Source organism: Papaver somniferum, unplaced genomic scaffold (assembly GCF_003573695.1).
Source record: "Papaver somniferum cultivar HN1 unplaced genomic scaffold, ASM357369v1 unplaced-scaffold_154, whole genome shotgun sequence".
NCBI lineage: Eukaryota > Viridiplantae > Streptophyta > Magnoliopsida > Ranunculales > Papaveraceae > Papaver > Papaver somniferum.
Window position 1 is genome coordinate 7,950,259 of NW_020624820.1, and position 26,126 is coordinate 7,976,384.

Consider the following 26,126-nt stretch of genomic DNA (forward strand, 5'->3'; position numbering starts at 1 on the left):
GCCTTAGCCATGACCGGTCCCACACCTTGTAATTCCTTATTTTATTATTATTATTTCCTTCATCTTATGAAGTTCCTCAGTTTGAGCAAAACTCTGATTTCTTCATATTTTCTCAAATGTTGCTCAAACGCGCATCAAAAAATATCAAAATTCTAAGGACTGAGGCACGAACACTATGATGACATGAGCATATTACCTTGACCGACCAAGGTTAGCCATTTGGCTGGCAAGAGGCCGGTCCCACATATTTTCATCATTTGACCTAATTTGTTCACATTGGGTTTAAACTCTTCCAAACAACTAGGAATTTCATCAAACGATCGTCAGTTGGTCCTAGGACCTGTTCCATGACCCTTTGGTCGGTCCCTCATTTCTTCATAATTAGGTTTTATTACCTAATGCTCAGACGAGCACCATTTTAATAAATCATTAAATCGGCATTTAATCATCTTTTCACATACTTGTCTTCAAGAGACTTTGGTATTTTCCCACTCGAGCATCTGGGGGCTACATGATTGGCCTATCATCCCATGCAGCCGGTCCCTCATTCACTCGAAGGTTGATTTTCAATAAATCATCAATTGATCAACAATTGATCAAAATTAGGGTTTCGAATCCAAGGTTCATAATTCCAGATTCAAACACTAATAATTTTATGTTGATCCCGTAATCAACACTTTAATTGTTATACTCAGTCAAGTTTCCAATATCTTAAATTAATATTTTATTTGGTCCCGCTACCAAATAATTCATCAAACAAGCAACATTTGCTCAGATGAGCAATATTTGCTCGGACTAAAAATATTGGTTCAACTATACCAACTGCTTCTGATTTAACTGGAAAAAATTTTGGTTCAAAAGAAAATCCCTTCCTGTTGAAAAAGATGTACCTATGTCTTCCTCTAATCAACGAATGTCCACACATGGAAGGAAGCCAACGATGGTATTAAGACTGTTCTGTCTAATCACTCAGGTGACCAGAAAGTGTGTCTCTTTTGTGATTCAAAAGGGCTTGGTGAACAAAAGAGGAATTCTAGGTTGAATGACAATTCTATTATTCGTCTTCAACACACCTTAAATTTAATTCTCAAAGGTGTAACTGACATTCGTATGTCTAAACCAATTGGTTTCAGTACTCACCCTGTATACCCCACCAGGAAAGTCAGTTCAATATGTTCCTCAAATGTTCAAATGCGAAACAGTCTTGCTAAACCATTTTTCGAAGAATAACTCACGGATATTCTTCAATTAATAAGGGAGATTATGTTGTTTATGATGTGAAAAAGGTACCAGAAGAAGGAAGCAAGGGAAATATGGATGACAACATAAAAATGATAATAGAAGGTTATAAAGAACTCATCAACAGGCTGTCAATTCCCTCTAGACAAAGTCCTTCAGGTAAGAATCCTTTATATGTGTCGTATTTTGTTGATAATAAGTGTTTTGATAACTTTTCACATCATAACGGTTTTCCTCCAAAGATCATGAAAAAGAGGTTTAACCAGAAACAACGTTCATTTAATGAGCTCACGGCTCATACTTGTGCTAGTTAATCACAAGGTTGAAATCTCACTCACAAAAATCCTGGTTGAGTGAGATATGATCAGGTATACTTGTTGCACTTCTTGGCAAAAGTGTTTTCTGATTCTCCAGCTACTTTCTTATCGTTCTTCGCCGGTTTATCACTTACAAACATTTTTGCACGAGTATTTTTGCATAAGTATTTGCTTGTTATGTTTTTTTGTTAATTTCTCAAAAAAAAGGGGGTGTCAAAAATTTCTATGATCTGAATTTTTCTCTTGTGAGAACTAATTTATCTGAGAGCCGAGTTGTTGTGAATTTACTCACCGAGCAATTATTTGCTAAACTTATTTTTGCAACTTTTTGTTTTTGGTATTTAACCAATGAGGATAAGTTTATGTACGTGCATGTACCTACTTTACATGGCACGGACCAAACTTGGAAACCCTAAATTTTGTTTATTGGTGAAACCTTATAAATACCAAACCTTTTATGATAGTATGCATACTTGCTCTTTAAAGATGGGGTCTTCTCCAAGTTCTTGGGATTTGCCAGCGGATTCAATTGATGATTCTGTTTATTTGGAGTTTGTTTTAAAGAAGAAAAAAACCCTTGTGAAGTCTGACGAACTCGAATCATGTGCCTCATGCTATTATGCGTTTTCTCATAAAGATCGAGAAAATGCTGAGATGGTCTTTACTGAAGTGGTTCATGGTTTTCTCACTGATCTTGGGAAGACTCAACTGAAGCTTGAGAACTCTGTAAAGGATCTTAACATGTTGCGAACTGAGTTGAAAAATGTTAACTCTGACCTTGTTATCATGAAGTCACAGGTTAAGGATCTTCTCAATGAGGATATCTTCTCCGAATATGCAGTTGATACCGTCAGTCACAAGCCTGAAAGTCCTGGATCGCCTTAAGCTTCCGTACTCTGATTTTTTGCTTGTGTTTGTTCTTTGTTTTTAGAGTTGTTTTTGTTTTTGTCTAGGAAACTTCTTATGATAATTTTATTATTGTGTTTTTTAAGAAGGATAACTAGGGTTTGGAATAGCCATCATTGTGAGTACACATAGCTATTGCCAACGTTTTCATCTTCAATGTTTTTAGATTTATCTATTTAAATTCTAAGTTATTTGGAAGATGACTTTTGCAGTATTAATCTTTATGGTGTTTTACGTTCGTGAACCTTGACTGTCCCATACTTATTCAAAAGTTATCTTTATTATGTCGGTATGAAAGTATTGATAAAAGATAGAATGAACTTTTGAATACAAAAGTTAAGCCTTTTATGTCATTAATTTGATGAAAGAAATGATGAACTTTTATTTACAAAGATTAAGTATATTATATGTCATTGTGCAAATAGTGATGAAAAATAGAATGAATCTTTGTTTATTCTGCAGTATTGGTCTTTCCATGATCCACATTTTTGTGCATATATTGTGTTGTTCCGTAAGTTTTCTTATGTTGAGCATGGAAAATTCAATTGATCATTTTTGTGGCTAATTCAATTGTGAATTTTGGATAAAAATTCATGTTCTCATGTGATTTGATTATGTCCAAAGAAATCCTTCTTTTCTCGTAAAAGTAAGGTCGCTCTTGTTGTTCTTTCGAGAATGACATTTTATGGGGGATAGTTTTTTTTGAACTTGTGCTTAATTGCCAAATTTTTGTGGGGAGTGCGGTTGTGGAATATTGTAGGAGTTATCTTGTATCTTTATAAACTCCTCGATGAATGCATTTAGCTTCGGCTATATGATTGCATCTAAATAAGTTGGTATGTTATTCTTTTTTGGTCATGAAGTATCTCTATGAAAATTTCATGAGGATCCCACTAGTTTCCGTACCTTTGCCAATTTATATTGACAAAAAGGGGGAGAATTAATATGTAGTTTCATACTACAAATAAATATGGTTTACAGATCATTATGTAAGGGGGAGTGGTTTTCATGTCGAGATGAAGTATTGACTAAGGGAGAGTGATACATATCACCATAGTATTGTTGTCAAAGTTTTGATACAATTAAACTTTGATGTTGTGTAATGTTACTATGACATTGTATAACAATGATTAAGAGCATTTGTTTTCTCATTGTTATCTCTACGGATCGTCAACAACTATGATGCTGAGTTGAACACGTTTAGAATCATGGAGTACTTGGAAGTACGAAGATTTAGATTCGTGTTGAAGATTCCCAAGGAGATCAAGCATTTGGATGAGAAGTTACAAAGTTTTATTTATCTTGTAATCCATATGTATTGATAATTTTGTCACTGATAAAGGGTGAGATTGTTAGAGCACTGCTCGGTCGAACTCGCATGCGTTGCTATCTCAAGCATGTTTGTCAATGTTAGTGATCAAAACTATAAGTCTTGATTTCTAGTCTACTTATAGATGTCTCGGACTAGGAAATAGATTGTGTAGTTGAGCCTTAGACTTCACGGTGTTCATCATTTGAAGATGAAGAACTACTAAAGAGAGCTTGTGGAACTTCATCAACAAAAGGTATGTGGAGACTGAAACTCATCTATCACTTGGAAATTCTATTTCTACTCTATCTCCTATATTGAGACATAAGTCGTGTTACGATATAGTTTTATATTATACATATTTGAGATTTCGAGCTGAGTTTAACTCGCTTACATATTTCTCGGAATATATGTTGGCAAGCTTTCGCTTCGACCAAGTTCATTTTATATTCTTGACGCAATCATTTGGTGTAGACTTGGAATGTTTCGTTATGATTATTTCAATAACTTGAAAATTGCTTTGATACTAATAGTGTGTGAAAAAGGCTATTGTCATCCTCTAAGAAAGTTTCAATTATTGATATATGAATTTAGAACACTTGACCATTATTGGATATGACATGTTGTGTACTCTTGCACATATGTAATCCATGTCCGGGAACCATAGTATGCGTACCCGTACTCGTACCCGTTGGCTTGAGAAATCCGGGAACCTAAGTATGCGCACCCGTTTGCGTACTGGCGTAAGTTTCATGTCTGAATATCTCTGCTGGGATTGGAAGTACGCGTACTCGTTTGCGTACTGGCGAAACCCAATCTTGGTCCGGGTATTTCAAGTATGCGTACCCGTTTGCATACTTGAAGGTTAAAGTTCTAAAATCAGTTGTGTACATGAATTCAAACATTTATATAATAAGGAATGCAATCTTTGCAAACCGTGGCTATAATGTTCATGAATTGATTCGAGTGAATCAAACCGATTTTGCTTCAATTGTGTTCTTGTATAATTCTATGAGAATATAACAATTGAACAACTCTTTAACTAGTTTCATTTGAGTCATTTGAACTAGTTATGGTTAAGATGAATAAGGCTGATATGAGAGTGATCATACGGCTAACTTCGGTTAACTATTGTTGAGCCAACATGGTGTACACGTTTAGGTATGGTTACATAACCTAAATGAGGGTACATTTCATTTGTGTGTAACAAGCTAAGTTCGATCTAACGGTTGAAAGATATTAGCTTGGTTGAATCAAGTTTTTCATCTAACGGTGAATATTGAATGCTTTGTTACCAAGGTAACTTAGATTGCAAACCCTGATTTGAAACTATATAAAGGAGAACTCTAGCAACTGGGAAACCTAATCCCCACATTTCCGTGTGTTATTAGTTGCATAAGCTAGAGTCGATTCTCCTTTAACCTTAGGTTTCTCTCGATACCCTGTATGTTAACAACTTAAAGACTTCATTGGGATTGTGAAGCCAAACCCAACTATTTTCTCTGTAGTTGTGTGATCTGATCTTGTTGTTTCTATCGTGATTGAGTACAATCGTAAGATTGGCGTGAGATTTATATCTCCGATAGCCAAGATAGAAAAGTAATCACAAAACCTTCTTCTCATAGTTTGTGATTCCACAATATCTTGTTTCTCTAGTCGATTAATTATTGTGAGGTTATTGATAATACTAGGCTGTTCTTCGGGAATATAAGACCAGTTTATCAATGGTTCCTATTCACCTTGATTTATCAAAAGACGAAACAAAACTCATAGGTATTTCTGTGGTAGACAATTTTATCTATTCGAATAGACTTTTCTGTGTGAGATAGATTTGTTTATCAAGTCTTCAACTTTGGGTCGAAGTAACTCTTGGTTGTGGGTGAGATCATCTAAGGGAATCAAGTGGGTAGTATCCAGCTGGGATCAGAGACATAAGGAACGCAACTGTACCTTGAATCAGTGTGAGATTGATTAGGGTTTAACTACAGTCCAATCTGAAGCTCATTGGTAGTACACTAGTGTCTGTAGCGGCTTAATACAGTGTGGTGTTCAAAGATGGACTAGGTCCCGGGGTTTTTCTGCATTTGCGGTTTTCCTCGTTAACAAAATTCTGGTTCTGTGTTATTTCTTTTCCGCATTATATTTTTTTATATAATTTAAATATCACAGGTTGTGCGTTGTATCGATCAATTAGGAAATCCAACCTTTGGTTTTTGATTGAAATTGATTGATCCTTGAACATTGGTCTTTGATACTGTTCAAGTTACTACTCTTATATTCAATCGGGCTCGCAAATTTCTATTTGTTGATTGCAGATTGAATTGAGAGATAGAGATATAAACTCTTGTATATACTTTTCTCTAGATTGAGTCTGACTGTCTAGTTGATTCTCTATAAATTATATTGGAGTAAGTCCTCTCATATTGCCAAACGAATTTTTGGGTGTGGTTGTTATACCCCCGCATTTTCGAATAAAAAAGCTAATACTCCCTCTAAAGGTAAGATAGGTAGATTGTCAATCCGAACATCTTTGTTATTCTCCTTTTGTATTCAAGATAACTACATCGCGATATGATATGTTTCTCCCCCTTAGTCAATTATTTATTCTTTCGTCAGATATAACGTTTAAGCACAATTGTCCTTTCCTTAGTGATTACAAATCGCTTGTTTACTCCATATATTTATCCCCCTTTTTATGACAAAGGTTCGAGAAAATGAAGGTCAAACTGAAAGGATCTTACAAATCTAAAAGAGTTGTACAACCTATAAGAGTTAAGCACAAAGGTTTCACATACCACTTTAGATGACCAATATCAAAACCGAAACTAAAAGTAATTAAGTTTTAATATGTTATCAAGGAAACAATTCCCCGAAGAAATTTTCCCTAATAGTTTAACAAATTGACTAAGAAACTTAGTTCCCTTGTTCAACCGATTGTAGACATACAATCTCTTATTTCGATAAGACCAAAATAAAGATCAGAATTAACTTTATAACTCTCATCAGGTTCTAATTATTCAGACAATAACTTGGACCTTTCAATTTAGACAAGACAAGTACTAGGTTAGTTAACTAGTATTTCTTGTTAAGGCAATCAATTAGACTTGAATAACCGAATCCTTTAATTTGAGAAGTCTAACTAAGATCAGAATTAACTTAGTTTCTCTTATCCGGAATCGAATTGGACTAAATAAATGATCCTATATTTCGTTAAGCCGTAAACAATACATACAAACCAAAATAAATTGACTTGGAAAATTATTTTCTTAACCGGAAGCAATTGAAACAAACATAGACATTATAGCACCGCAATTGCACCGAAATTTCATTAAACAAAAACACTTGATATCAAACAATAAAGAATATACCAAACAATAAGCCAAATAAATTGACACGGTTTTTCTTAACCGGGAACAATTGAATCACGCACACACATATAATGGAATACGTATCAATTGTACCAAAATTTTGTTAAGCAAAAGCAAAATATATGAAATATAAGTAATTCGTTAAGCGCAAGTTCAAGTTAGAACTCTCCAATTACAAGGATCGATTACACAATTATTTTGTGATCGGTCACACCAATTACTAGGATCGGTTACACCAATTACTAGGACCGGTTACACAATTCTTTTGTGATCGGTCACACCAATTACTAGGATCGGTCACACCAATTACAAATATTGATCATACCATCTCAGGTGATTACTTAGGATCGGTTACACTAATTAATAAAAACTAATCATACCAAATCATAAGTCAGACACTGTGATTATTTATACCAAGATACATAACAAGTTATGATCGGTTCTACTAACTAACACATATTGGTAATCCAAAGATATGCAATAAATAGCAATACCAATAAGCGTAGCGATTTCCCTTTCTATTCATAAAACAAGTTCATGAATGTAGTTACTTTAAACAAATGTAAATATTGTTTCCTAGGATGAAATCTGAGTTTCAAAAATACAGGAAGGTTGGCGAACCAGTTCGCAAACCGTAAGTTCAGTTGGGTACAGTTCACGAAATCGTGAGACTGATTGATATGAGAATAACTCGGATGGTACCAAAGACCAATGTCTGAGAGTCAATCAAGTTTTATTCAACAAACAAGGTCGGATTTATAAACTATGATTGAACTACGCACAATCTGTGATATTTCAATTATATAAACAAATATAATGCGGAAAATAAATAATACAGACGCCATAAATTTTGTTAACCAGGAACCGCAAATGCAGAAAAACCTCGGGACTTAGTCCATATATGAACACCACACTGTATTAAGCCGCTACAGACTCTAGCCTACTACAAGTTAACTTCAGACTGGAATGTAGTTGAGCCCTAACCAATTCTCACACCGATTAAGGTACAGTCGTGTTCCATACGCCTCTTGAATCACAGCAGGACTTTGCGCACGTGATTCCCTTAGATAATATCACTCACAACTAACAGTTTCTACGACCCAAATTCGAAGACTTATAAAAAAATCTGTCCCCCACAGATAATTATATTCTGGTTGTTGTTTCCGTCTTTAGATAAATCAAGGTGAACAGGAAACTCAACTGATAATCCGGTCTTATGCTCCCGAAGAGCAGCCTAGAAATATTAGTCACCTCACAATAACCCAAGTGATTAACAAAAGAAGTTATTGCGGAATCACAAGAGTCTGAGATGAAAAACTGTTGTGGTTACTTTTTATATCTTACATATGGGAGATAAATAATGAGAAAATTAGAAAAAATTAAAATCAACACGATAGAAAAAGTAAGGTCAGAATACGCAACTACAGAGAAAATAGTTGGCTCAGGCTTCACGAATCCTAAATAAAGTCTTCAAGTCGTTAGCTTAATCATGGTTTTTGGAAAACCTAAGTTAATGGATAATCGACTCTAGTTTGCAACTAGGACACATGGGAGTGTCGGGATTAGGTTTCCCAGATGCTAGAGTTCTCCCTTATATAGTCTTTGAAATCAGGGTTGCTTACAATCAAAACTAAGATAGCTTAGTAACAAAGCAATTGATATTCGCTGTCAGATGAACTTCTGATTTAAGATTCAAGCTAAGTCTGCTTAGAAACTAAGAAATCAATCTTTAGATGGTATTAGCTTGATACACACAAATGAAATATACATATATTTAGATATGGATGAACCGTACCTAAACATGTATAACTGTTGGCTCGATAATAGTTAACCGAAGTTAGCCACATGAACACTTATAATTTAGCCACATTCATCTAACACTTCTAGATCAAATATGATGATCAATCAATCATGATAGATAATCAACTGAAACTAAATGTGTTTGAAGGGAGTTGTTCAAATGTTCATTATCTCATAAAAATATATATGAACCATTTTTAAACATATTCGGTTTAGTTTGTAATTATACAAAGTACTTATACAAGAAACAAATCATGAACATAATGCCACGGTTTGCAAAACAAGTTCGCTTACCTTATTTCATTAAAGTTCCAGGGACTTAAGTTCACAAACTAAGTCCGCAAACGAACCTGAGTTCATGCGTATGAATTTCATACTTACCCATTTTAGAACCTAACCACTGTGTTCGCAAACAGAGTACGCAAATAACAGTTCCAGACTTTGGCCTAGTCATGCCGTTCACAAACAGAGTACGAGAACAACAGTTCCGGACTTAGCCTTGTCTAGCCGTTCGCAAACAGAATAAGCGAACAACAACTCCAGACCTTTTTGCAGGTAAATCTGTTCATGAACATAGTTCGCAAACAAGAGTTTCGGACCTGAACTAGAACTACAAAGTTAACATACAAAGTATACAACCTATGTTATATCCAGGCATTAATTGGTAGTCGTTCTAAACTCTCATTTAATCATTGAAACATTCTTAGAAGACAACAATGGTAATCTTACACATACCACTAGCTTCAAGTAATTTTCAAGTGATTAATCGATCAATACGAAACTTCCCAAGTTAACATCAAATGATTGTCTCACACAAATCATGTAAGATGTTCAAGGTAATTTTCACATGATCATCTTGACTTAATATTTAGTTTCCAACAAATAAATTATCTACAACTAAACTCGTCAAGTAGATGATGAAGCTTAAGCTAAAGCTAGAAGCTTCCAACACGTATTTCGAGAAATATATGAATGAGATAAATTCGGCTCGAAATTTCAAATGTGTATTATGTAAAATACTATATAGCTATACGACTTAGTCTTGTTAGTAGATAGAATATAATAGACTTCTGAGTGATAGATAAGTTTTAGTCTCCACATATCTTTGTTAATGAAGTTCCTCCAAGCTCTTCAGTAGATCCTCTTCTTCAATTGGTGAACGCTGTGAAGTCTAAAGCTCAACTACACACTTCTATCCTGATCCGAGACATAACTATAAGTAGACTAGAAATCAAGTATATTGTTTTGATCAACTAAAATTGAAAAACAAGCTTAAGATAGCAAAGCTTGCGAGTTCGACCGAGCAGTGCTCTAACAGATAGCGGGACCGTTTGCTCTATGTATAATATATCCTTTGAAGCAATATTTGATAAGATATGGTACAAAGAAAGAAAGAAAAAAGTTCTATAGAAAGAGGAAGTTCTAGATAAAGAAAATCATAAAATAATATTTAATACATCATAAAATAAAAGGAAGAAATAGGGACCGACCAAAACCGGCGACATGGATGGAGTGTGTGAGCCCCACCCATTTATTTTCTTTTATTATTATTATTGTTATTTTCTTTTTGGGCCATACCTAGGTATGCTCTGAAGCCGATTATTTTTATGTACCCCATGTCATTTTTTCGGGGATGACAAGTGGTGGTCTATGTGTCCGAAAGGCGAGTATTCACCTTTAGTTTAGAGAAATTTGTTGAGAAAGTCCACAAATTAAAGTAGTAATATAACCTGATGAAATAAAATATTTTCTAGGAATTCAATTGGTGAATGCAGCATTATAATTAATTAATAAGACGCTATATACTAGTGGACAATCCATTTTGGAGCATTATATTTATTCGAGAACGAAGCATAGGATGGAAGTAGTACCTTACTCAATTCTGAATGCATATTCTGTATAATTATGAATTCTCTGGGAAATGTTGCAACAAGCACCAATAGTTTTATAATGTCTCGAAGAATGAGTTATAAATACAGAAGTGGATACTGAGTCGCACAATATAAATTATAAAATATATAGAATATTGAAAGCTTAGCCCGGCGAGGCTCTAATATCATATATATATATGTGTGTGTGTATATTCATGTTTTCAAGAGGTTACACGATCAGTCGAAGATACCTGTAACAATGGTTTTTATTTCAATTGTTTTGCAGAATATAAAATATACGAAGTTCCTACTCCTGATGTCGGGTCAAAAACATAGAAAATCCCGATATTTCTACAGCTGAGTGAAGGAAATTTTTCGATTTTATCCTTTGGAAAAAATCCACTATCAACACCAGATTTTTGTAGTTTTGTATCTAGCACAAAAATTACTTGGATTAGTGAACAGAACTGTGATGTTTCAACAAGCATCTTCATGTGCAGCTTGTCATGTGTAAGCTTGTACAAACACTGCAATAAATCCATATCTCTCAGCCGAGACGAATATCAATGCGAGGAAATTTTTAACAATTTAGTTGTAGAATATAACACTACAGAAGACTCTATTTCTCTATACTAGTGAGTAATCCATCTAAGAGTTTTTATTGTATAAAAACTATAGAATATCTGGAGTATTATAACAATCACCAACACTATTATGATAATTTTATCGTATGTAGATACTGAGTTATACACTAACTACGACTTGTATATATATTTTCTGATTTTATCTGGGTGAAACACATATATAACTATATATACATAGAAGTAGGCATGCATAGACACCTATTATGGCTCAACACATTCTTAAAATTCTTTGCGTAACGAAAACATATTGTGACTCAATGTTTTTGATACCATGGGTAAAACATAATTTATTTACAATATTCGCGTTAGACAAAAACCCACCGGCAACACCTATATTTACGGCTAAAATATATTTTAAGAGAAATAAGTACGGCCGAGATTATGCAATGAACATTAATGCATACAAACACTTGAAATCCGTTTACCAAAATGATACGACACGAATGTTTCTCCTTCTTAAATTTAGACATGGACACCCGTTGAGAAGGTCCAAGTCAAAAGATGGCAAATGGATAACCAAACTCATCCAGGCGGCTGAAGAACATATCGTTGTTAAATAGTCCCACATCGCCTAGTGTAACCTAGGTTGTGTGCTTAATAAGCCTCGGGCAATCCTATCCTTACAAGTCGGTTTTCAAAGTTAGTTAGACCAAAAAATTCCTAACAATCGTGAGGAATCGAAATTTTGATGACAGAATGTTGATGTTCTTTTGAGGAGAAAAATGAAGGAAAATCCATGCTTCATGTATCACCTATACGCGAAACTACTGATGATTCCTGAAGAGACTGAAAGAATGAATTTGAGGCTTCGCAAGAAAAGACTGAAAGAATGAATTTGAGGCTTCGCCGAAACCATGCGATGGAAAGACATGGCATATTACCAGAGTGGAATCACCATAACATATGGATGACGAATACAAGATGATAATACCAGCGATCGAGGAAGAATTTCCGCGAACATATAATTAAATTTATTTCTTATCCGATGAAGATTGAACATCATGTTTGATACAAACACAGATCAGTATCAAAGACTACCGATCTTTTAAGGACTGACTCTAAAACTATTATTATGCGTAATAAAACAAATTAGCTAGCATTATTTTCAGGAGTCACCTTTTTAATCAATTGCAAGTTAACCCAAATTTATAATTATTTGGATGCTAGAGTTATTAAGAACTATATAAAAATAAAATTTTCCATGCTACATGATCTTATCATGGGTCAAAATAAATTTACCATAATTCGTAGTAATAATAAGTCTTACTTGTAGTAATCAAAAATGTTAAAACCAAGAACTATCAAGTCTCTCATGCAGTGTCACACCGGAGTATATGTGAAGAAGCCCTAGAGACGCTGGCTGGAGAAAGATTGAAGTTTGCACCAACTGCCACCGGCTCTACAAACAACTAGCAAAATCATTGATCGCGCTCAACCAGGTATCATTTCATCTCATCTCTTTCGCTCTCTTTCTCTAACTAGGTTGTTTTACATTTGATTCTTTATCTAGGGTATTTAAAGTTTCTCCCATCTATAGAATGTGGGATAAATGAACCTATCTGTTAGGGTTTTGTTTCTTTTTCTCGATGAAACACAAACTTTGGTGAATCTTTGTCTAAGGAGTGATCAAGTCAATTTATGAGGGTTTTTTTTTTTTTTTTTGAAAGTATCGAGGGTTTGTTTGTTGTTTTGATTCTTCTGAGAAGTTAAGAGATCAAATCTTTCTAGTCTACATTGAAATGATAAGAAATTATTCTTTCACAGACGAACCACTAGATTGATGTTTGCATTGCTCAGAGGGGTCACAAAGGTCTGTAACGGCGCCATAACTCAGAGGGGTAGTCAAGCATTCATCAGAAAGTTTCATTGCTGATGAAGCATCTCCACAACCCCTCAGGAGGTTTGCCAGGAGTTACTCTGGAATTCAGGTAATATCAGTATTATGATTATCCATATTTCTGTGGGCTTGTTTCTCTTTTATTAAACTGTGTATGTTATTGTTTTCACTAGGAAACATCCACCAGCATACGCAACTATCTAAGCATAATTGAACATCCAAGATTGAGGCAGGATGCATATGCCGTACCTGATTTCAAACAAAACTATGATAAGATGGCCGACTTTTTATTCAGTTCAAGTTAAGAGATTCATAACGGTTACCGGGCTTCTCCTGCTATGGAATCTTTTATGCCAACTATTTGCTTATTGTTACTATTATTTGTTGTCCACTTTTAGTTAACACGTGATTACTAACTGACTAGATGGTTTCCAGAGCCTTCCTGGCGGTGACCAAATACTATTACCAAAAACTCTGATCTTTCTTAATTTCTCACTGATGGGTCTACATATGAAGAAGAAGGCAAGTTTGGTTGTTCTTTCTGTACTTTATTATCTTTTTGCATGATATGTTTCGAATTATTCTGGCAATATTATTAGAAATGGAGAACTATTGAAATGATTTTTGTGGGCAATGGAACAGATTACTTTGAAACGGATACTATAGTGTGGAAAGGCACTAGAAATGGCAGAGTATTTGTCAAGTCTGCCTGCAGATACACGTGTCATAGAAATCAATACTTGATTGGTATTACTTGTGGCATATTAACACTCTGCCTAGAATTAGGATCTTCCTCAAGAAATGCATGACCATCTGCCTTGCTGTTGAAGGCAGAATAGGCTCCATTGTCTACATGTGTGATAGAAATCATAGTACTTGATCGGTATTACTTGTTGCATATTAACACCCTGCCTAGAATTAAGATTTTCCTCTGGGAATGCATGACCGACTTCCTTCCTGTTGAATCTATGGTTCATCTGTTTTTGGATTGTATGACTACCTTATTTCTTATCTGAATATGGTAGTCTTAATCTGTATGCTTGGTGTACTCATTGGCTCAATGACAAAGGTTGGCCCGAAAGAATTTCTTGCCTTTGTATAGAATTGTATTTGAGGATAAAAACCTAGCCCGCTTGATCTCGTTGAGATTGTCAAAGGGATTGGAACAGCCACCATGTCACAAGGGCAAGATCTTCAGGTGTCAAGAATCTAATAAAGCAAAATGTTATTCCCAATTGTAGTACTCCAACTTCACGCTGCCCTCCTTTAGGGGACATTATGTTTGATGCTTCTTTTAATATGAATTTCTCTTCCTATTCTTATGGAGTGTTAAAATTATCCTCTACAGACGCTATCACAGACTTCACTGGAGGAAATGGAAGATGCTGCACCCCTCAAGAAGCCGAATCCAGAGCTTGCAGAGAAGCAGACAGCTGGGCAGCAGCAAGAGGTCTGAAACATGTCACCTTTCTGAATGATAACAACTTAACAAGTCTGTAATGCACTATTTTGCTACAAATTCTAGAACTAAAGAGAAATGTTGTATCTATCGCGTTAAGTGTCAACACTTGGTTACATCAGTTCGAGTCTTTTAAGTTTAGTTTTATTATTAGAAAATGTAACAAGTATGCAGATATTTTTGCTAGGTTAGTCGGTTATTATCCAAGGAGTCAGATATGTTCTGCTTTTAAACTATGTAAGCATATTTGCTTTCTTTGTGGTAGTCCCTGTTGTTGAACTTATGGAGAGCCAAGTGTGCACTTGTTTTTGTACTGATTGGAAATAGGGTCTTTGTTTCTGGATGAGAAAGTCTTACTCTGCTGGATTATCTATTTATACATGGCCTTGTGTATTTAAGGGTCTAACTTAAGCTGCGCAGCTTTTCGACTTGTTGGAGTTGAAAAGCAAGAATTATGAATACCCGTTTCGTCAATCTGAATCCAAAGGTAGCTTCACTTTTGAGCTATTTTTTTGCTTCTTGCTTCTGACAAGAACTTCCGTTAGATTTTGCTGTAGCTTCTCCTTTCTTTTCTCTTCTTTGTTGCACATATTTTGATCTGTTGTTACTTGTGTATTTCATCTATCTTTTAACGGACGGAGATTTCATTCAAAGATTAAGCACCAGTTACCGGAGAGCTGTTGTCATACAAAGCCTTGGTGATAAAAGATGGAAACTTGTTTACAACTTTACAAGCAAACTTAGCCAAGACACCTGCAGATCTAGCAGTACTGAATTAAGAGCAAGTCTTATGGTGGAAGAACTGAAACCTAAGTACTTAGTTGATCATGGTAGCACTGGCGGAGCCAGGATTTCAGAATGGTGGGGGCTAAAAAAAAATTTTTGCTGCACCTATATCAGTATCTAGTTGTTAGATAGAGTTGAAACTAAAATTAGGAACCGAATTGCATTTGCCCTCTAAATATGCAATTAACGTAATTCCGAGATTAAGAAACCCGATGCTTATTAGTGAGTGCTACAAAGTGATACAAGAAAAATATGATAGGCTAAAAAGTGACCAAGGAATATGCAGTTAACGCTTCCTTTAAACACTTTTAAAATCCATAAAGATCAAGGAATACACACAATTTCTGTTGTGAGAACAGTATCATGTTAAGAGTTATTACTCATAGTTATAAATAAAACTGAAGTTAGAAGAGTTGAGGACATTTGCAGAGTGCATGGATGTAGACATTTCTATGCACTATCTATGAGTAATACATGGTGGCAAGCACTCTTTCTCTAATTAATTCAATTCTGAAGCCAAAAACACCAATACGAGTTTATGTATCAGTACAGGTTTTAGTCTTTTTGAGGAAAAAGTGTGATATAATGAAAAGGACAATAGTGAACTGAGAAAGATCTTGGAAAATGGCAGACATGTATCACGTATACTCCACCACACACGCATACCTGGAGCTATTTAAGGGTATCCAAGCTGGGGGCAGAAATTATTTGCAGGAACTCCTTTTTATTTTCCTTTTTTCCTGCAAAAATCATTTGCAGGAACTCTTAGGTTGGTAAAAGAACAACTTTATATGCTAAACTATAACAGAAACCTATCGTTCACTTTTCATTAACCAAAATAAAAAATTACAATCTGACTTGTACAGTTCATAATTTTGAACACCTAATTCCTGGATTTAAAAGATATTGATCAAATTTTGGTTTAATGCCTCTAGAATCAAATTGATGGACGGTTAACGAGTGTGCGAAGTGCTAAACAAAATAAGCTTGGAAAGGCTCCAAGGAAAGCTCAGGAGGCTATAACTATATACACGGCCGCATGAAACTTAATTTTGTAACTGTCTTTAAGATGGAGTATATAATGAAAAATAGCACTGGATGGGATAATTCATGTCTTCTGGCCTTTGCCGATAGTTATGATCATATGGAGATATTGAGTCCTACCTTCGGTACATTCCGCGTGGCTAAAAGATTGATTGACAACCAATATAAACCTAAAAAATTGCACCATGTCCTTTAGATACACTAAGAAGTCTTGTGTAAGATTCCACACAACCCTCAATATCGGTACAACACCATTATTCCACACAACAACGTAAATCTTAGAATAATTTTAATTTCCAATCAGTATGACAGAATCTAACCAAACAAAAAAAGACCCTAGAAAACATAAGATTTTTGAAACCTAATTAAGTAACATGAACCAAAAATAATACTTCAACTGTTTAGATATTTCTCTCGTGGATGATACTAAAAAGTATAAGAGAAAAATCCTTACCTAATACTTGACGATTGCTATCTTTCCCTATCTTTTCTTCTCTGTTCTTCCTGGTGGACTAAATCGATAGAGCTTGGTGGACTAAACTGTTTTTTTTTACAAGGGTGAATTAGGAACTTGGTCAGGTTTTGCAAGAAAAAGGGGGGGACAGTAAAATAGGCTAGGAACTTAGTCAAAGTTTAATGGTGGACAGTAAAATAGGTTCCAAATCGCAATTTGGAATACATTAGACGCGATTCCAAATAGTGCTCAATCTTGGCCCACAAAATCGATGGTCAAAAAGAGGCCATTAAATTTAGAAATAAAACCAATCACAAGATTAAGCGTGACTCGAAATAGCGTTTAACGCAATTCGGAATGCGTTTTTTGGGATTCAGATGCATCTTCCATGAGACCTTGGAATGTGCCTTCGAAAATGTGGGGATGACCCTAACTTGGAAGCCATTAGACTTGACATTCCATAGTTTTTCCTAGTTTGGAATCCACCATGAGACTCACTCTAAAGGACCTAATAACCCCAAAAAAAAACAAAAAAAAAAAGCTCTTAAGGACAGCTTGACAGCAAAAAAAAAAAAAAGAAAACGGTAATCAGAAGGTATAATGCAGTCACCCGTGTTGTCAAAGACTGCATAAAAAAGTTGGATGCTTGACACGATTCCTATTACACAACATAGCAAGTAGCAACTGCATATAACTCTTACTGCCTCCAAAGGCAGGGCCGGCCTTGAGCCAAAGTTTCGCATCAAGTGAAGAGGGGCATCAAAAATGCTATATATAGTGTGGTTTAGCTTAGAAAATACCGTGTCAAATATTCTTCAACTTAGATTTCTTTTTGTAATTTGTAGCAACTACAGGGGCAGCAAACTGAAAGTTTGAGAAATGACAAATGAATAACCTGTAGTGCGTGGCCCCGTGCAGACTGTGATGCTATTGGCTATGGCTACCATTAATCTCTGTTGATGTTTACAACTGTGTTAGCTACCGTAATAATTAACTTACGTTGTAACTAGCCTAGCTAGTAGCCTGCCAATTTATTTTACTAACCTGATCTGCCTAATAAATCACAAAAGAAAAATCACCAAAAAGAAGCACACACCTATAATTCCCCTCTAATGGGTTTCCCTACGTTTTTTTTATTTATTTTTTCTCTTTTATATGCTTTCATTCATAGTCAACGCATGCTTAAAAAAAATAAAAAAAATAAATCATAATCAACGTATGTGACTTGGTCAAACCACTAGTAATTAGTGGTACATGGGGCAATATTTTTGAAAGTTGCTTTGGGCACCACCAACATCAGTGCCGGCCCTGTCCAAAGGATTACACTGAATAGGAATACTAACCTTTTGAGGTACGAATCTCCAAAAAGCTAATTTTTTTTTTGAACAAAGGAGTAGTATATTACATAGAAAGATCCGTTACATCACAATTTATACGAGGGATTAACAAGTCAGGTGGATTAAACCACCATTCTCCACATAAACTATGTTTACGCGTAGCTTTTGCCAAAGCATCAGCTACCTTATTACACTTTCTATAAACAAAATCACACGACCAAAGAAGGTTAATATTACATAATGTCACACACTTCCTAAGAAGAGGAGTACTCTGCCAAGAAGATAAAGTAGACTGTTGTTGAAGAAAAGAACTGATATTCAGATTATCAGTTTCAAAGATTACCCTGTTCCATCCATAGTTGCTAGCCATTTTCATTGCTTCTATCAAAGCCCAAGTCTCCTCCTGATGAACACTAATAGCTCTTTTTAATGTTGCTTTTCCAACCACATATCTTCCTGCATAATCTCGAATTATAATTCCAATTCCAGCTAACAGAGAATGAGGACTATAAGAGGCATCAATATTAACCTTTAACATATTCATAGGAGGAGGTCTCCAAATGTTGTGCACATTAGATCTGACAGTAAATGAGTGAGACTGATAATCAATGGCAATATCTAAATGATGCTGAGTTATGTAATGACTAACTTGATGTATGACTGTGTTTGGATTAGGTGCAAGATTACTAAATATAAATCTACACCTATGTTTCCACATGAAATGCATAATGCAGCATTCAATATGTATAGAGATATGAGTGTTGTAGATGTTGATACTGTTGCTGTTATCTTGCCAAGAATGAACCCATTCCAAAAAAGTTGAATGTTGCATCATTGTAGAATAACAGTGGGGAAGAAAGTATCTCCAAATAGCTCAAGCAAAGGAGTAATGAAGAAGTAAATGATTCAAGTCTTCACAGGTAGACGCATTGTACATGACACAATTCTGATGAGAAGCATCTTGGTGTCGAAACAACCTAGCTCTTACAGGAATTGTATTATGAAAACATTTCCATACAAAAATTTGAATGTTATATGGAATTCTCAACTTCCAAAACTTAAGCCAAAATTGGGGTGAAAGGTTAAGAGAAGCATGGTTGTTGAGATCTTGTTCACAAAGCATTTTATAAGTCGAAGGGTTGTGAACATACCAGAAGAAGTAAAAGGCCAAATGAGGGTGTCAGGTTGATCCAGCTGAATTGGAATAGTAAGAATTGAGTTCACCTGATCATTGTTAAAAAGTTGTCTCAGAACTGAGATCCTTCCATGCACCTGTATGAGAATCAATCAATTGAGATACTAGTTGATAATCACTTAAATGCAGTTCATCCCAATCTTGTAAAGCTGTTGATGAAGAAGGAATCCAGTTTGAGGTCCAAATATTTATTGAGTTACCATTACCCACTTGCCACTTAGCATATTTCAGCACTATTTGAAGACCAATACACACACTTTGCCAAATCCAACTTGTATTTTTTGTGTCTGGTGGAGAATGAAATTGAAGGTCACTGTGAGGAAAATATTTACCTTTAAAAATCTTCGCCCAAATAGCATCTTGATTGTGTAGAAGCTTCCAAGCTAATTTAGCAAGAAATGCCAAATTATAATTAGTCAGATTTTTAAGACCTAATCAACCAAGTATTTTAGGCAGCCTCACTGTATCCCAAGAAATAAGTTGAGTAGTTCTGTGCTTTTTAGAATTATTCCCCCAGTATTGACGTTGAAGCTTATCCATCTGATGGATAGTTGAGTCTGGTAGACGAAAAATTTGCATCTGATACATACCCATGGAGCTCAGAACAACATTGACCTGAGTAGTTCGCCCTGCTTGGTTGATAAGTTTGCAGCTCCATCCTTGTAATCTTCTGCCCATATTATCAAGGATACCCTTACAGTTTTTTTGTCTAGATTTGTGCATCAGCAGAGGAATCCCCAAATATTTTTCTCCAAGGCCCATAAGCTTCATGTTAAGAATACCACCAATGTTGTTTCTCTTATGCAGAGAAGTATGTTTGCCGAAGAAGATTGTTGATTTCTGCATATTTATGACTTGACCTGAAGCTTGACCAAATTTATGCAGAATCTATTGTAAATGAACCATGTGTGTATTATTAGCCTGAAATAATAATAAACAATCATCTGCAAAAAAACAGATGATTTATTTCTGGGCAATGTCTATTAATTTTAATGCCTTTGAGAAAACCTGAATTCACATTTTGTTGTAGCAATCTTGAAAATGCTTCCATTACAAACAATAATAAGTAAGGGGACAGGGGGTCCCCTTGTCTAATACCTCGAGTTGAAGCAAAATAAGCAATTGGGATACCATTTATAAGCAACGAAACATTAGCAGTAGAAACACACGGTTCAACTAAAGCAACCCAATCAGCATGAAACCCAACTCTCTAAGAATCGAAAGTAAAAAAGACCATTATACCCTGCCGAAAGCTTTCGACGTATCCAACTTCAACCCAATAAGAGCTTGATTAATCTTTTTAGTCTTCATGGTATGTAAAATCTCATGAGCTATTAATACATTATCATGAATATTCCTGCCTGAAATAAAAGTTGTCTGAGTTGGAGAAATGATTCGAGGTAAAAAAGGTTTCAACCGGTTAGCCAAAATTTTCGAAATAATTTTGTAGCTAATATTGCAAAGACTAATTGGTCTATAGTCTGCAGGGTTTTGAGGATGAGGTATTTTAGGAATTAAAACTTGATAAGTGTGATTGATAGCCTTAAGCATGTGTTTATGTTCAAAAAAATGTTGAACCATAGAGATTACCTCAGAGATAATAGTATCCAAGCATTGCTGATAAAATGCAGCCTGAAAGCCATCATTTCCTGGAGAATTCCAAGGTCGAATACGAAAGACGACTTCTTTAATTTCCTGAGCATCTGGCACTTGAATAAGATTGCAGTTCTCTGTATCTGAAATACATGGCTGAAACAATTTGAGAATATCTGAATCCACAGGCGGTTTTGAAGTAGCAGTAATGGATCGAAAATGAGAAAGAAAAATTTCTTCAATTTCAGTTCTTGATTCATACCAGATACCCGGTGGTTCTTGGATAGCATATATATTAGATCTTCTCTTATTAAAATTGGCCATCGAGTGAAAATAAGAAGTATTTTTATCTGCCTCAAGAAAGTTAGCACCCGCTTGCTGCGTATAATATTGCTTTTGAATAGTAAGCCAAGTCTGTAAATATTTACTTAACTGCTGCACATCAAGATGAGAAGAGGGCATGCTATTACCATAGCAATGTTGAAGTTGATGTTGAACACCATGAATTGAAGCTTCAATACTACCAAAAGATAACCTTTTCCAATGTTGAAGTTGAGTTCTTGTGAATTTCAGCTTGCTAGAAAATTGATAAGCAGGGAAGCCTAGAAAATCCAATTGCCAACTATTATTCATAGTTTCAGTACAAGAAGGTATTCTAAACCAACATTTGTAAAGCCTGAACGGGGAGTGTTTACTAGAGCTAGGAGATGTATGCAGTAAAAAGGGACTATGATCAGATGCAATGGGAATGAGGTGTTGAAGATGAGAACTAGTGAAATTATTAATCCAACAATTATTTACTAAATCTCCATTTAAGTGAACCGAGACATGATCATCACCAGTTATATGATTGGACCAAGTAGTATCTTGACCAGTATAACCTAAATCAATGAGACCCAACTGTTGAATTATAGATCTAACATGACTAGCATGATGCAAATGATTATTTCTACTATGAGTTTCGGAATCATGCATAGTAAAGTTTAAATCACTTATAAGGACCCAAGGAAGATCAACATATGGATTCATATTTATCAAATACTACCATTTATTATCAAACTCAACAGAGTGATGTGCACCATACATAAAGGTTATCAGAAAATCAGGATTATTGTCATGAGTATGAATAATTGCATGAATAGTGTCCAAAGTAGTATGCATAATTTCCAAATCTACTCCATTTTTCCAAGCAAGAGCAATTCCACCAGAAAGACCAATAGCCGGATAAAACCAATAGTTGGGATATTTAGTGTGAGTAAGATATAAATTCATATTACTAGGTTGAGCATTAGTTTCAGATAAAAAGAACACATCGGGGTCATAATGATTCAAGCAAAATTTAAGGTAATCTCTAGTATGGGGATTTCCTATACCCTGACAATTCCATGAAAAAAATATTCATGTCTAAAGAAAACCAAGAATGCAGATAAAAGCCCAAGGATAAAAAGCAAAACCCAAAAACAAAAGCAGTTAATAAAGAAAGGTAAAACAAATAAAAAGTTTGAGAGACAGATGAAATAACTTGTTGCCAAGCATCAGTGTGATTTTGCGCAAGATACGCTTGATCAGCAGCAATGTCCCAAGCACTATCATCTTGAACAGCATGATCTGAATGATGCGAAAAGGCCGTATCAGAATTTTCCAAGTCATCTTGCCCTGAGTTCTGCAAGTCATGACCCGAAACAGTTGGTTCATTAACAATAACCAGAGTAGAGACCTTTCTAGATCTTTTCTTGACACCACTAGTATTTGCAACTTCACTTGCTAAAGCAGATGAAGGTCTGAAACTAGAGGGAGGTCTAGAAACCGCTGGAGTAGCATTCGAAGATGAATCCATGTCATGATCAGTAGCGGAGAAAAAATAAATTCTCATACCATCATAAGGTCTCTTCTTTTGTTGCTCAAAAGGTTGTCTTAATCGCGATCTCCTCTGAGAACCATGTTGAAGAAAAAGTTGAGCTTCTTCTTGAGGATTTCGGTAAGCAGGATAGATGGTTTCAGCAAAACCAAAACCTCGAACAAGCTTCTCCATTTCAATTCTTCTTTCTGTCATATCATCACAAGGGTTAGCTTCATGATTAGGCACCTTATAGTTAGGACATAAACGATAAGGTTGTTTTTCATAGAAAAAACCAACCCATCTTGTAACTCCAGCAGCATTAGCAGCATAAATACCAGTTATTAAAGGGGTAGCTACATCAATTAACACTAAAGCACGATATTTAAAAGAGGTAGGTTCATTAGTACCATCAGGCTCAACAACTCTGACTTCTCCAACAATAGCACCAAACAGTCTAAGAATATATGGATAAGTAAATTCAGGAAGCATGTACTTGTATTCAAGCCAAAAAGGAGAGACAGAAAAATCTAAGTCATTAAAATCCATAGTAAGATTCCAGTCTTTTAGAACAATCAAGTAACCATCAAAGTTCCAAGCCCCACCAAAAAAAATTGCATTCTTATCATCAGCTGAAGTAAATTTGATAGAGAAACTATTAGGATCCAGAGTTCTTACTTGCACATACCATTGTTTGTTTCTTCTAAGGTGAGGCCAAATAAATTTAGCCGATCTTTCCGCATCCTGACATGTCATAATACCCGGTGCATAAAGTTTGCATGCTAAACTGAATCTCCAGTCTCTAATACCAGTGAAAATAGCATCAGTAGAATGAGAAACAACCCTTTTAGTAATAGGTTCTTCATCAATTGAAGTTTCTTCCGTTTGGTAAGTAATATTTCTAATATGATTTCTAGCCATGAAAGTAATCAAAGAAGATTGAAGATTAAGAAGGGTATGATTAAAGGATCCTAGATGAGTTCTATTTATATAGATAGTGAAAGGAAGAGGTGTCGAAAAAATTCTACAGAAAAGGTATGAGGTGTTGATAAACCAGATAAGATAGAATAAAATGGCTAGAAAACAGAGAAGAGAATCGATACAAAAGTTACCCATTTTGAATATCATATAGCTATGATGATAACCCCGATGAAGATAAGTTCAGGATTGTAGTTGTTGATAAGTAAGAATAACTTGAAACTGATGCACCACTGCTATAACTTGTAGCCAACTGTAAATAAGCCAACTCTGAAGCTGCCAACTTGATAAACACCAATTGATGTGATGGGACATTACTGCAACGCTGATACTGGACATACAGAGATTAAAGATATAGATCTGCCATAGGAAAATCGGATAATTAGAAAAACCCGTAAGAAAAGAATTGAAAACAGATAATTGAGTTAGGACAAACAAAAATAGTAAATAAGCACCAATTAAATATGCAGAAAACAAATTCGAACAAGAAGAAGAGAAATAAAGAGATGACAAACAGTTATTGAATAAATTAAAGCGGAAGAAAACAACGGATCAGGGGGAAATTCAGTTGACTTAAGTTGGCTTTCACTTGACTTTTCTCTCTCGACGTTATCTCTCTTCCATAGAAAAAGTTCTCTTGTTCTTTCTAGTTACCACCAAGAAAAAGCTATGTTGAATCCTCAACTTTTGAGATTCGTAGCCCTCTGTTGCACTCTACAGTCATACAATTAATAAAAGTTGATCGTTTGTTTTATTTGTTTAAGCATTTAAGTTTCCACATTAATGGCCATTAAATATATTTTATTGCTTTTTATTTTTTTTGGTATAATTTCATTCGTATTTTTTATTGTTATTAAAAGAAATTCTTTTGATAATTTTTCCTTTTTATAAATATATTTATTTATTTACTCAAAAATAATCATTACAAAGAGGGTCAGCCAAGAAATAGAAGGGGATCCAAAAATTAGTTTTCTGTTTCTTAAAATAAAATTTAAATATTTTTTAGAAAATAATAAATTTTTGTTGTGATTAGCATGACTTATTTACTTAAAATCACTGGTCTAAACATTAAGCTACTAGCCAGTGATTCAGGTATAATGACCTTAGTATGAGAATAGGCTAACTAATTAATCAATTAATGCTCAAACATAAACCAAAGAAGAAGAAAGAGATACGAGAGGAGAATATGGGAGTTTGTTCCCTTTTCATTTTTTCTTCTATCACCAAGTTCGCCGCATACAGCACCCCTAAATGGGTATTTATACTTGTACTAGAGAAATGGATATACACTATCGAGATATAGTTAAGTGATAACTATCACTGTACATGAGACACATAAGAGCGGATGTGTCTTTTACTTGCTGGATGTTGTGGGACCCACAGAGACGTGTCCACCGGTGGATCAGCCACCTAGCACAAACTTGTACAACACTCTCCCTTGGATGATCCATCATTCCAAAGATGATGGCTCATTGAAGCTTCGCTGTAAAATCTTTTGGAACTTTAGAGTGATGATGGTCGTCTTGAATTTTCTCCTCTTGCCTAAGCTGCGCCAGGAAAACCATTTAGGACAAAGCCTGAGCACTGGGAGCTTACAACAGTATTGTTGATGTAGCTTGTTTGGCTTTGTGTAGAACTTATCAGGAAAAACTGTGTGCGGTAAAAACCTGACTTAAGAGTAGAGTGTGATAATCCGATCACTGATTCCGCCAAAAATTCTATGGATATCCATCTCTTTACATGACGGTCACCATTCTCAGTTTTGTCTCATTAAAAACCTCGTCAGTAAAATCCAGAGGGACAAAATCTGAACGTATGAAAACATGAGTTCTCAGAACAATGATAAACCCGCAGATGTTGCCTCGTTAAAACCTTGCCAGAAAAATCGAACTGGGACAAAAACTGGTCGAAGGAAAAAGAGTACAACAATCGGTAGATTTAAAGTGATGATGGTAGTCACACATTTTCTCCCGGCGCCGAAACTGTGTCAGGAAAACCATTTTGGGAAAAACCTGAACTTAGAGTGAGATTGGTCATCGCCATGACTTCCGTCAGAATTGTATCAGGAAAAACCACTGGGGACAAAAACCTACACGCCTGCGTCAGGAAAACCACTTGGGACAAAACCTGAGCGCCTAGAATTCAAAATAAT

At 35.2% G+C, this 26,126-nt stretch overlaps 1 long non-coding RNA gene across 1 annotated transcript; it reads left to right on the plus strand.

Annotated features, from left to right (window-relative positions):
• The first annotated feature begins 12,756 nt into the window (after window positions 1-12,756).
• On the plus strand, window positions 12,757-13,807 carry LOC113336759. The gene is made up of 3 exons (XR_003354008.1): window positions 12,757-12,893; window positions 13,219-13,382; window positions 13,465-13,807. It is a non-coding gene; the product is annotated as an uncharacterized LOC113336759 (long non-coding RNA).
• Window positions 13,808-26,126: the final 12,319 nt, after the last annotated feature.